The sequence below is a fragment of the Oncorhynchus nerka genome, linkage group LG22 (genome assembly GCF_034236695.1).
Source record: "Oncorhynchus nerka isolate Pitt River linkage group LG22, Oner_Uvic_2.0, whole genome shotgun sequence".
NCBI lineage: Eukaryota > Metazoa > Chordata > Actinopteri > Salmoniformes > Salmonidae > Oncorhynchus > Oncorhynchus nerka.
In genome coordinates, this window is record NC_088417.1 from 45,992,850 (window position 1) to 46,006,654 (window position 13,805).

General features: G+C 40.9%; 1 protein-coding gene across 1 annotated transcript in view; it reads left to right on the forward strand.

The window, feature by feature from the left end:
• Positions 1–390: 390 nt before the first annotated feature.
• The window catches only part of shroom1 (shroom family member 1), a 49,735-nt gene continuing 36,320 nt past the window's right edge, over positions 391–13,805 (forward strand). The window contains 1 exon segment of the mRNA XM_029627052.2: positions 391–551. The gene's annotated coding sequence lies outside the window, so the exon portion shown is untranslated.

Sequence of the window (13,805 nt, forward strand, 5' to 3'; positions counted from 1 at the left end):
AAGGGCTTCCCTATTAAATAAAGGTAATGTCTTACAATTAAAGACAAGAACAGGCTGTAGTTGGCCTTTATGGTGTGTAAGAAACTTTGTTGCTTATTGTACAAACATTCCACAGGCATTTCTTAACCTGTCCGATGACCTTCAGCTTGTATAACCTACTTATGGGTTGGAGATGAATAACATTTAAACTCACCTTTATGTTTGAATAAATAATTTGAAATGTGATAGGAGTTCAAATCCAAGTCATCCTTAATGATTTGCAATCAATTTCTAAGCGGAATATTTCATACAAGGGCTAGTATTCGGAAAGCCCCGCCCACTCATCTGCCCATTGGTTGGGCTGGATGCAATTCTATTACCTTTCAGGCTTTTCTTTCCTGTGTGGCCAAGGTAGCCATACGGGAAGCGTATTAGCTGTGTTCTTTCTCAAATACCATTTGTTTCATATTTTCAATCAGGTGAAAGTTTTTATTCAGTTCGAGTAAAAAATAACATTCATCTCACCTGAGCGACACAAGGATTCGCAGATACCGCCAACGTCGAGCACCAAGGTATGTTTATTATTATGAAGTTTAGCAGGTGTATCGGTATCGTACTCTCCACCAACCTGTTACAGTTTCGGTCCTCCTAGCCAGGAATAGTTTTGCTATTTAGGATACTGACTATAAAGCTGTAGGGGAGAGTGGGGTAAATTGAGCCACCATTGTTTCTAGGAAACCATACGCAACATTAATCATTAGACCAAATATTTAAGAAGAGGTCATCATTTCAAGAAGTCTGTGATGGAAAAACCACATGGAGAAAGTGGTTAACAAGTTGGGTTCAAAAAACTAATTTTCACCAAGTCAAATGAATATATTGTGTTAGAGGTTTCATGATGCTTATATCTAAACCGAAGTAGATCATTTTAAATGTGCAATATGCAGAAATCACACTGCCGTTTCCCGGTTGCAAAAATTTGAATAGTTCGCCTAATTTCAGTTTGTGGGAAAACAAGCATAGTGTAGAGAATCATTGTACCATTTAAACCGCTGTGAAATATATTTTCAATAACCAATGATATTGTATTTTCAGCTGTTTGAAGCTGGTGTGGAAAACCAAAAGTAAAAGGACAGAAAATTCAACTTAATTATGGAAAGCATAGAAATATTGCACATAGAACATATCTACCGCTTCTTAGACTTGCTTTCATTGAAAAGGACAGATCTGTAACTAACATTTCTATGTGAATTTGGTTTGGCTGCCCCAAAAATTACATATTGCAGCTATTAGATTGTTCTATAAATCGGTTGGGGTCTCTAAGCTTCATTATGAGGTCCTAAACCTAACATAAGTGTGTCCTTATCGTCAAAATGTTTGTCCTGGGCAAGTTGAGCCAATGGCCATGGGGTAAGCCCATGGCAAGTTTAGCAAATTTAAGTGTTTTCTTCCCAGGAAAAATGCAAGGCATTATCATTGGAATATGAGTAAACAACAGGTCTTGGCCTATGTTTCAATTATTTATTTTTAAGTACAAAGTGTTTGTTAGGTGTTAAGCCTGTGTTGAATTGTGCTTAAAAGACAAAAAAGCAATTGTGATTGTGTTTGAGAAGTAAAGATAGACATGGTTTTAAAAAGGTAGTGGTAATATTTTATTCAGTACAGAAATGTGTAGGTTAACTTACCCTGTCCCATTGACTCAACTTAACCCATAAGTTCTGCCAAGAGAATACTTTTTTTGGGACAAGCTATGTTTTAAAAAGTATAATATTTACATGAATTCGTAATATTTCCAGGGATACACAACATCCTGAAATATATGTAGATATAGCATATTTGTTAGAAACAATACAATATTTCCCTTGACGGAGTGATGCTTAATGTAAAGAGACCCTATCGTTTGATAATAATTATCAAAATTGCACTTTTATTGTATCATTGTTTTCAAAATGCTTTATTTACTGAAAATATTTCCCAAACTGTATCTACATAAGTATAATGAAGCATTTTTGCTGTTGTGATATTTATTAAATGGTAAAATTACATAACTACATAGTAATTGTAACCATCCAAGTACAATGTTTTGCTTTACACCTAGGCAGATGTCTTTAAAGTATTTTCAGATCTGCTAATGGGACTGAGATTGTAGTCTAATTGATCATGCTTAGGAAGTTGAGATCGATAATTGATTTAGCAAAGGAATTTCTCAAGAGGTGTATTTGTAAACCATCCCTAAGCAATGTATTGATCTCCTCCACTATACCATTTAATAATTCTATGTATTATTAGTGTATAATATATTCATTGTATTTTCATGAGGCTATAACTAATATAATTTAACTATAGTGTAGACTAGTTCTGTAATGATGGGCCAGTCTATCAACATATCATGTCTCAAATTGAAGGAATGCTGTTACTTTAGATCTGGTTGAATAATGCAAGGAGGGCCTTTTAGGCTAATGACTTTTTTATGTTTAATTTAAAGTGGGAACAAAAATGACACCCATTGTTCTGTGTTGTTTTGGGGGAAACCAGACACTGGGGTTTTGTCCTGATGCTGAAACTAAATCACTCATGCGTGGTGAACACTGCCTCTCTGTGTCCTGTCCGGTCTGGCACGCTCAGCAGTGGTCAGGACACAACTCTGCACCCACAGGTCTGCCAGGGAATGCGTTTGCATACACACTTGCATGCAACACACACACTCGCATGCAACACACACACACTCATAGGCGAAACACATGCAGCATACTTCTCGTCCCCCACGCTATCTCTGGCACTTATTTTCTGTCACATTCTCCCTCACCCTGACATTGTCCGTCTCACCAGTACATACCTACATTATGCAGCAGCTCATCTTTCAAGTACAGTATTCTGTACTGTTGAGTATGCCTATCATCTGAAAAGGCTGATCACCCTGGGTCAGTCAGTCAGTATTCTGTACTGTTGAGTATGCCTATCATCTGAAAAGGCTGATCACCCTGGGTCAGTCAGTCAGTATTCTGTACTGTTGAGTATGCCTATCATCTGAAAAGGCTGATCACCCTGGGTCAGTCAGTCAGTATTCTGTACTGTTGAGTATGCCTATCATCTGAAAAGGCTGATCACCCTGGGTCAGTCAGTCAGTATTCTGTACTGTTGAGTATGCCTATCATCTGAAAAGGCTGATCACCCTGGGTCAGTCAGTCAGTATTCTGTACTGTTGAGTATGCCTATCATCTGAGAAGGCTGATCACCCTGGGTCAGTCAGTCAGTATTCTGTACTGTTGAGTATGCCTATCATCTGAAAAGGCTGATCACCCTGGGTCAGTCAGTCAGTATTCTGTACTGTTGAGTATGCCTATCATCTGAAAAGGCTGATCACCCTGGGTCAGTCAGTCAGTATTCTGTACTGTTGAGTATGCCTATCATCTGAAAAGGCTGATCACCCTGGGTCAGTCAGTCAGTATTATGTCACAGTTGACTACATCTCCTGGAAGTACCTGAGAATTTCCAACTTGTTGTACTTCCCAGACTCAGTATGATGTGTTTTGTATTAGGATTCATTAGGGATGTGCATCTTTCCTTTTCAAATTAAATAACATTTTCTTTGTTACATATGCCAAATACAACATTATTGTGAAGTGCAACCAACAATGCAGTTTAAAAAAAATAAATAAGAAAAATGTGCTAAATAAACTAACGGAAAAGGGTTAGTTGAGGTAATATGTACATGTAGGTAGGGGTAAAGTGGCTATGCATAGATAATAAACAGTGGCAGCAGCAGCCTGTGAAGGAATGTGAGTGACTGTGTCATTGCAGTATGTGTGGGTGTCATTGCAGTATGTGTGAGTGTGTGTTTGGAGTCCAGTGAGTGTACATCGAACCTGTGCAAAACAGTCAGTGCAAAGAAGAATAAAACGGGGGGGGGGGTCCGGTTTGCCATTTGATTAACTGTTCAGCAGTCTTATGGCTTGGGGGTAGAAGCTGCTAAGGAGCCTTCTGGTGCCAGACTTGCCGCTCCTGTACCACTTGCGGCTTTACCCACTATCCTCTGTAGTGCCTTGTGGTTGAATGTCGAGCAATTGCTATACCAAACGATGATGCAACCAGTGCTCTTGATGATGCAGCAGTAGAAGTTTTTGAGGACCTGATGTCCCATGCCAAATCTTTTCAGCCTCCTGAGCGGGAATAGGTGTTGTCATGCCCTCTTCACAATAGTGTTGGTGTGTTTGGACCATGATATGCCCTTAGTGATGTGGACACCAAGGAACCCGGAAGCTCTCAACCCGCTCTCAAGACGATTCGATACGTACCTAGATACATGGGCTCCCTCTAACGTTTGTTGCAAAAACACATTCATTTTCCATTCTAAATTCAAATCTGCTCCTGATGGAGCTCATGAGCTGGGTCTGTCTGAGCTGACTTCTCTCTCTGTGTGATTGTGTGTGTGAGTGATGTACATGTCAGTGATGTATGTAGGCACCTGCGCTGAGCCATAAGGGAAACTGGGCATCCCCCACTCTCAGCTAAGGGGCCAATGTTTGCCTTTTGTCCACCCACCTTTGATCTGAATTCACTATCATAGTGTTTGAGCTATTCATGTATCAATATATATATATATTTTTAATTAGCTATGACATGGCCAATGACTATATAGCACAACTTTGTATTTCACCCCATTTCAAAATCAAATGGTTTAGACCGTTTGTACATTTTTACAGAGAACTTTTCTATCCTTGTTATGAAATTGTAAACTTACCCTGTATATCTAAAAATGACCATCTACACTGATTGTTTAAAGCAAAACTACCAATACTATTGCTTATGGTGAACGTGAATATTCAAAATAAAATCGAATGTAGCCTAAGCCCCGATCAGCAGATCGGATATAGCCAGATGTTTAGTTTCTCAGGCGGTAGCTTAGGCTACTTTATTCCGGTAAAACACCATTTAACAGCACATTTGATAACAATAACCTAGCGAATTACATTGGTTGTCACTCACCTAATAAAGCCCAACATTACGCAAGCCATTTTACAAACATTTGACTGCTGAAGGTGACATGCGGCCTAACTCTCTTTGGTCAGCACGCACAGCAGGGCGCAGTTTGAGTAGGCTACTGATATTGCCTGGGTTGTTCGGCATGCAAAATTACTTGTTGATCAAAGACTCAACATAGTTACATGCTTAGTTCAACACTGAAGGAGAAGACTCATCGGTTGTCACACAAGATGAGGTATTTTCTGAAAGTAGAAAGAAAGTAGGCTAATATAAAGATGCCTGCTACTTTTGGATCGGTTTGGGGTCCCACAGACCGATGAGCTCACATCTTACAGGCTGACTACACCACCCGCGTCGCGTGTGCTAGCGCTGCAAAATAAAATTAGAAATCTGCGTTGCCAAGGGCTAAAATAGAAATCAGTTCTATTTCTGACCAGATCGTGCTGCAAGTCCTGGCTCTCCCATCTCCTCATTGGTTTATAGAAGCAGGAACCCCGTTGGTTATATCCACGTGGGGGACTGAAAGACGAGGGCAGTGGCGGTAATGCATCTCATTTATTAAAGTTGCCAATTGCAATATAAACTCCAGAGAAGAAAAGGCCTGGAATGAAGAGAGATGACTAGAACGATTCGGGTTGACTGTTTTATGTGTGGATTAATTGGCGGAGTAGAGGACCTTGTGCATTTCAGGTAAAATAACAACTCAATGTTTATATCCCAGGACAAATTAGCTAGCAACAGCAAGCTACCTAATAGGACAAATTAGCTAGCAAGTCCAAGCAAACTAGCTAAATCTCCATAAATGTTTAATGCTTTTCGACCTGTCCCCAAATTAATATAATTGGTTCAGAGTTTGTTTTGATATTATAACCTGCGTGTCGTGATCGCGTTTGCTGTGGGGGGACAAAATAAATGTATGCACGATGGTGCACGCGTGCAGCCGGTTTGGGTTCCGTTTTAGAGCGTTTTCACATCTTAGAGCGTTTTTGAGCTCTAATTCAATTTAGAGGTAGACTATTTGTTACATAGTTTTTTTCATATTGCCAAATGCCAAATGAACTAAAATTCATAACGAAAACCAAGTCCATGCAAGTCATTTGTTTATTGTCCAAAAATGCTCCATTAAATCTATTTATGATTATCATGCAGCACCACTTGTGTGCAATGGCAATTTTAGCATGTAAATCTTAGAGAGGCTAAAAAAATTAAGTGGGAAGCATGCCAGCAAAGACACTACACAACACTAACAATACATTAATTACACTATAACGGTGACGAATGGTGCCCACAAACTGTTAGGGCCTACACAAAGCTGTCCCAACAGCAGTCCCAACACCTTACCACTGCTATACCTGGCTATCAGCAGAGCCTTGTCTGGCAGTGAAACAGTTCATTCAGCCTCATTTACTGTCTTTAAAAAAACATGGCTGACTTGCTTAAACAAATGGGATTTCTAATGACAATTGAGATGTACAAACTATGGCATAAGGGGACGACAAGCGGATAAGATTTCAATTAAGAGAATTAATGGGGCCTCCCGGGTGGCGCAGTGGTTAAGGACGCTGTACTGCAACGCCAGCTGTGCCACCAGAGACTCTGGGTTCGCGCCCAGGCTTTGTTATAACCGGCCGCGACCAGGAGGTCCGTGGGGCGACGCACAATTTTGCCTAGCGTCGTCCGGGTTAGGGAGGGTTTGGCCGGTAGGGATATCCTTGTCTCATCGCGCACCAGCGACTCCTGTGGCGGGCCGAGCGCAGTGCGCGCTATCCAAGGTTGCCAGGTGCACGGTGTTTCCTCCGACACATTGGTGCGGCTGGCTTCCGGGTTGGATGCGCGCTGTGTTAAGAAGCAGTGCCCCTTGGTTGGGTTGTGTATCGGAGGACGTATGACTTTCAACCTTCGACAAGATAGTAGCTATTAACAATTGGATACCACGAAATTGGGGAGAAAAAAAGGGGTACAATTTAAAAAAAAGAGAGAATTAATGAGCGAGCTAGGACAGATGTAGTTAATATAACTTTGTTTAGCACTTTTGAAATGTACAGTGACAGAATTCAGAACATGGGCCGTTCTTACAGTGTTCTACCTCTATAACCAACTCAGAACCATAGGCTAAATAAAGGGGGCATATATCAGACAATGAAAGCTCTTGCAATATTCAATGATTACATTTATCTAAAACAGGTTATAGGTGACATGTGCACCACCAAGTCAGAACAGTAGGTGAAATTAAGAGGGGTAAATAGACCAAATTATTAGCGTGAGGCATATGGGCTACTAACATCTTATTACACAACATACACATATGTATATTGTAGCTAAGAAAGTAATACTATCTCCCTGGCATATTACATCGTTTATGCGGCAGCATATACAACATTTTTGGACTCTTGTTGTGCTGTGCTCACTTGAACAGTTGGTCCTTCGTGGGCAAATTTTGTCATCAAAGTCTGGCATTCTCTGGATTGATGGTGCTTTCAAAACAATTGGGACTTCGGAAAAAAAACATGGTCGAATCATGATGATGTGGTGGTGCCGGATTTACTATTCCGATTTGGATTATCATTCTAAGCGTATTTTCCCAGTCAGAGATTGTTTATTCATGAATTCCCAGTTTATTCATGAATTCCCAGTTAACTTGACTTCAGTGAGTTCAAGACTTCTCACTTCCGAGTTAAGTTGTTTTGAGCGTTGCACAAATCATGCTTATTTAACAGCATGGCCAATGTTGAATTTTTATCATTTTAAACTTGTAAAATAGCTCCTTAATCTGAGATTTGGGACCACACAGGCACTCCACTGAATAGCAAGCTAGTGATTACTTTTCAATGCTTCCAGTTAGCCACTGTCACTGATTCCTTCCAAACCGTTCCTTGAGGAATTTGCGATTTCCAAATGATTGTGTAATGTTTATGGCCGATGAGCACCGATATGTTTTATCTATAATATATCATAATTATTTCTCTTCAAATGACAAGGATTAAAAACGATTGGCCAATAGATTTTCAACTTGATTCATGATGATGACTCCTAGCAAAGATTTTGCAAAATATGTTGACATCAGTTCAATGAGAGCTACTGCACATATAACGTGATTTGACATAATTTTATCTGTAGCCAATGACCTTAAGCCTTCATGGATGGGCCCTTCTAATGTAACTCTATGGCAGCACCGAAGGGGCTTGCATTTTCTAGCTCTACCCTTGGCGGTGACGTAGTGTCCCTATGAGTGACAGAACATTGAGCCAATCACGGCACAATGCTCCATATTGTCTGCTGGCTTGCCCCACCACCACCACAGAAAGCACTGAGCTAGGCTGAAACACCTGCGTTTTTGTGCTGCCTTACTCAAGAAAACAAAAAAGAGACCATGTTTGTATGCAGCTTTATTAACTCGTGTGTATATATATTTTTTCTTCATAGTTTGCAAACTGATATGTGACAGGTTTTAATGCATAAATAACATGCAAAACAGGCAAGCCCATAAGTGTTTTGATTTATTATTTTGTGTGTCCCAATCTTCATATTACTTTCACTTTGGTCTTCGAACAACATACTGGAGGAAATAGTTGCTCTAACTGCTTTGTGAATAGGCTATGTCCCCAATCCCCTAATCTGCATCGGATGTGCTCATAAATATGCTGCTACTCACAGAATGTTTCAGACATATCAAGTTATGATGTTTTGTGCATTTCATCAAATGTGTGACTCTCCTGTGTTTGGTCCAGACTGTCTTCTTACCTGCAGCGAACCGCACCACGGTACAAATTGTTGAATCGGGCCGAAACCACCCTTTCTGAGCAAACCACAGTGTGTTGTTTAGTGCGGATAGTGTTCACACCAGTCCAAGCGAACCGAACTAAGGGAGTAAACGCACCAGAGTTTGGAAAAACCGCACCAAACCAATTTGGTGTGAAAACCCCCCTAAACCATCCTACTGCTGCCAAATCCACTACACGATTTGATGCCAAACCAGTAAGTCATGGCAAATGCCACGGCAAATGCCACAACAAAAGTCACTAAACCAACATAATTAGATGCACAAACACTGAGCGTCACCTGGAGTACTTTTCCACTGTTGAACAGGGACCAGCCTCCATGTCAAATAGATCAGCTATTGTTCTGCAGGCCATAACAGCAGAGGCACAATTCATTTCAGTGCAGCAAGAGTTCGTATTTCATCATCCGGCATCAGTTTACCTAAAACACCCATGGCTCTACTCAAATTGTATAACCTTCCCTAACCCTTCCCATTGTCCCTATGTGAAAGAGTTAATGAAGTCACCGACACACATCTGTCACCGCTATCCTCTCCTATTAACTCATGACAGGGTGCAGTGTGCAATCAGAATGACAGGAAAACAGATACATTAACAGTGTGTATGTCTGGACACTGTAATTTGATTATCCAGGCTGTGGTGCATGTGAGTTACAGTTCGAGAGGGCAAAGATCAGCTATTGGCAATAGAGAGGAATGTAGATGGCTGCATGTCTGTTAATCCTGCCCCATGTATAATGGACCGGGGTCCAGGGCTTTTATGACACGGTTGACACAATATTGATGTACTCATGGTATCACCTGACTGACATAAGGAGGAAAACAGAAGATAAGACAGTTTCAATAGTCCATTGGCAGAATTGTTTATGACAGTTGTTAAGAGTGCTCCACTAGCACTCTAGAATTGGAAGTGGGATTTGTACTCATTTACATTTGAGTCATTTAGCAGACGCTGTTATCAATACCTCATGTCTCATTCGCAGTCAGTCGATTAGTGATGAACTCCTAAAATGATAGGTGAATAAATGTATTTGTAACTGATATCCAGAGTGGTCTTGTGTGTGGAGGCTTGATATCCAGAATCCTCTCACTTTCATGACCCATCACTGCAGGAATATGACAGACCCTAACAGTAGCTCCTGCTGATTGGCTTTGACAAGGTGCAGCATGGGGGATCCCTCCAGAGTGCCGTGTTGAGTGTATCTCCCTGAGAGAGATTGGGACTGACAGAGGCCCGCTGGGGGAGACCAGAATGTCTGACATTCCATACACACTTGGCTGTGCGCACTACTCCTGGGAGACAGGAGAAAGTACCACCACCTACAGTTCTCAGGCAGCACTGTGCTGCTCAAAAGGGTCAGTGTCTCATTGAAGAACCCCCCCCTCCCTTTCCCTTCTCTCCTTTCCCCACCTTTAAGTTCCTCTTTGCAGTTTCAGTAGAGCCCAGGCCCTCATCCGGAGGAAAGCCATTGTATCTAGACCTGGCAATAAGTCAGTGGCTGTGAGTTATTGTCTGATCCCTTTTGTGAGATAAATAAAAAGGGTTCTTGTGGAATAGATCTAGAAATGAGAAAACAAAGTCATCAGTGGTCAATACGAGGCCTGGGGTGATGGACATGGGTCTATGTAGCGTATTGTGTACCCAAAGGAACCTCCATGTGATCTGCATGGTCAAGCTTCTTGTGTCCACGTGTGTCCACAGCTATGCAGCCCTCCTAGGACCTTGCTAATGGAGTCTGTAAAGCCTTCAACTGCCTCACTAACAGGTTCTACTCTTTGCCCACAACTAAACCAACTGAAATGGTCCGGACTTTGTTGATATTTTTTTTATTACAAAGCCCATGTCTCAGCCATTGTAATGTATTGAGAGGGCCGTGGGGTGTGAGCCAGTGTACTTCCCTACATGCTGGCAGTGAGGCCGCCAGGGGGAAGGTAAGTTTTCATAGGCTGTGATGAAAAGGCGTCCCTGTGAAGGCCTGTCACCAGGACTGAGGCTGAAATAATATGGTTGTCATATTAGCTCATATAAGAGGCCTATTCTCTCTTCCCCTATTTTTTTTCGAAACTCATCAAATTCTTCTCATCTGTTTTTCTCGCCTCTTGCGCTTTCTTTCATTCATTCCAGGATACAAAGTTCAGGCAGTGTTGCACTGTGGCAATGCTACAGGGTGAAGTTTAATCTCTGTGTGTTTTGTTTCCTAGCCTTCTCCCTCTAATTGGCTCCACTCTGTATGAAGGAAATTGCTCTAATAGTTGGCCTTTGTGATCAGCCAAAATTAGCCACGCAAGGAGACTGCACACAATGGAGATTACAAATCACTTGACTCCTCAGAATGGTTATTACGTTTATGTATTTTTTAAAGCAGCCATTGTGTGGCTTGCAAGAGTTTAATTTAATCATGTGATGGTTTTACAATGGGAATCAATTGAGAATTTAGGACTATGGTTGGAGGTGGAACTATAATTAAAGGGACAGCGTTTACATTCTTTCAGGCCTCTGATTGCTTTATCGCTATGGAATAAGTACTGTTGAAACAGCAGCCAACTGAGAGCCTAAGAATCCCTGTTTATAGGCTTGGTCACAGCCCCGTGACGAGTCGCCGACATTAGCAGGAATTCTGCTTCTCATCAGGAAGCAGACTGACAATGTAAAAACAGCCTATCAATATGTTTAGCAGTAGGGTTCATTGAAGTCGACCCCATTTTGTCATCCGTTAGTGATCCGTTATCAGAGGAGTTTCAGCCATAATTGGGTCAGGGGAAGTACTTTTGAACAGTCTTTTTTTTCCTGGTTGCTGCCATGTTTTGCAATTCAAATCTGATGCAACGCTAGGCAAATTATGCTGACCTGCCGCTGTGAACAGGCCAGTGTGACAGGTTGCCTTGTTGTGCATTCATGTTCAAAAGCGTTATTCATTTATACATGTAAAGGAGAGATTCCGTATCCTCTGGCCCAGTTAAGCAACATATTGGTAATGTCCCATTTTTATCTTGACTAATTTCTCTGTTTTGACTGGACATTACTTCAGCAGCATGTATCCATGCATGTCCCTCTGTATTTTTTTCATTGACTTTGAACATGCTACCTAAGCATTGTCCCACACCACACGCATAGTACATGAGGTAACGTGTTTAGTTGCTCAGATAAGTAGGGAACGCAGTCAGCAGATGTTGATGATAATTCAAAAATGATTCATAGCCCTCTGTCGGGAACTATGGACTAGAGGTCGACCGATTTAATTAGGGCCGATTTGAAGTTTTCATAACAATCGGAAATCGGTATTTTTGTGCGCCGATTTTGCCGATTTTTAATTTTTTTAATTTTTAATTTTATTTAACTAGGCAAGTCAGTTAAGAACACATTCTTATTTTCAATGACGGCCTAGGAACGGTGGGTTAACTGCCTCGTTCAGGGGCAGAACGACAGATTTTCACCTTGTCAGCTCGGGGGATCCAATCCTGCAGCCTTACAGTTGACTAGTCCAACGCTATAACCACCTGCCTCTCGTTGCACTCCACAAGGAGACTGCCTGTTACGCGAATGCAGTAGAAGCCAAGGTAAGTTGCAAGCTAGCATTAAACGTATCTTATAAAAAACAATCAATCAATCATAATCACTAGTTATAACTACACATGGTTGATGATATTACTAGTTTATCTAGCGTGTCCTGCGTTGCATGATTTAACAAAAGTGCATTTGCGAAAAAAGCACAATCGTTGCACGACTGTACCTAACCAAAAACACCAATGCCTTTCTTAAAATCAATACACAGAAGTATATATTTTTAAACCTGCATATTTAGCTAAAATAAATCCAGGTTAGCAGGCAATATTAACCAGGTGAAATTGTGTCACTTCTCTTGCGTTCATTGCACACAGAGTCAGGGTATATGCAACAGTTTGGGCAGCCTGGCTCATTGGGAACTAATTTGCCAGAATTTTACGTAATTATGACATAACTTTGAAGGTTGTGCAATGTAACAAGAGTATTTAGACTTAGGGATGCCATCCACTAGATAAAATACGGTTCCGTATTTCACTGAACTAATAAACGTTTTGTTTTCGAAATTATAGTTTCCGGATTCTACCATATTAATGACCAAAGGCTTATATTTCTGTGTGTTATGTTATAATTAAGTCTATGATTTCATAGAGCAGTCTGACTGATCGATGGTAGGCAGCAGCAGGCTCGTAAGCATTCATTCAAACAGCACTTTTGTGCGTTTTGCCAGCAGCTCTATGCAAGCACAGCGCTGTTTATGACTTCAAGCCTATCAGCCTAATGGCTGGTGTAACCGATGTGAAATGGCTAGCTAGTTAGCTGGGAGTGCGCTAATAGCGTTTCAAACCTCACTCGCTCTGAGCCTTGGAGTAGTTATTCCCCTTGCTCCGCTTTTGTGGAGCGATGGGTAATGCTGCTTCGAGTGTGGCTGTTGTCGATGTGTTCCTGGTTCGAGCCCAGGTAGGGGCAAGGAGAGGGACAGAAGCTACATTGATACACTGGCAATACTATAGTTCCTATAAGAACATCCAATAGTCAAATGTATATGAAATAGTCCTATAAATACTATATTAACTACAACCTAAAACATCTTACCTTGGAATATTGAAGTCTCATGTTAAAAGGAACCACCAACTCATTTGTTATCATGTTCTGAGCAAGGAACTCTAACGTTAGCTTTTAAAAAAAAAAAATTACATGACACATGTAAACACTTAGTTTTTGCATTAATTTAAACCAAATTGAACATGTTTCATTATCTACTTGAGTCTAAATTTTTATTGATGTATTATATTACGTTAAAATAAGTGTTCATTCAGTATTGTTGTAATTGTCATTATTACAAAAAAAAACGTTAAAAAATTGGCCGATTAATCGGTATCGGCTTTTTATGGTCCTCCAATAATCAGTATCGGTATCGGCGTTGAAAAAAATCATAATCGGTCTCTACTATGGACTGTAAGAAAATGCATTGTGTTGTACAGTATCATATTTGGAGTAGTTCCCTAGGGATTTCCCTCTAAATCTGTAAGAAAAGCCATGCATTTTGGTCAGGTGTGTTTT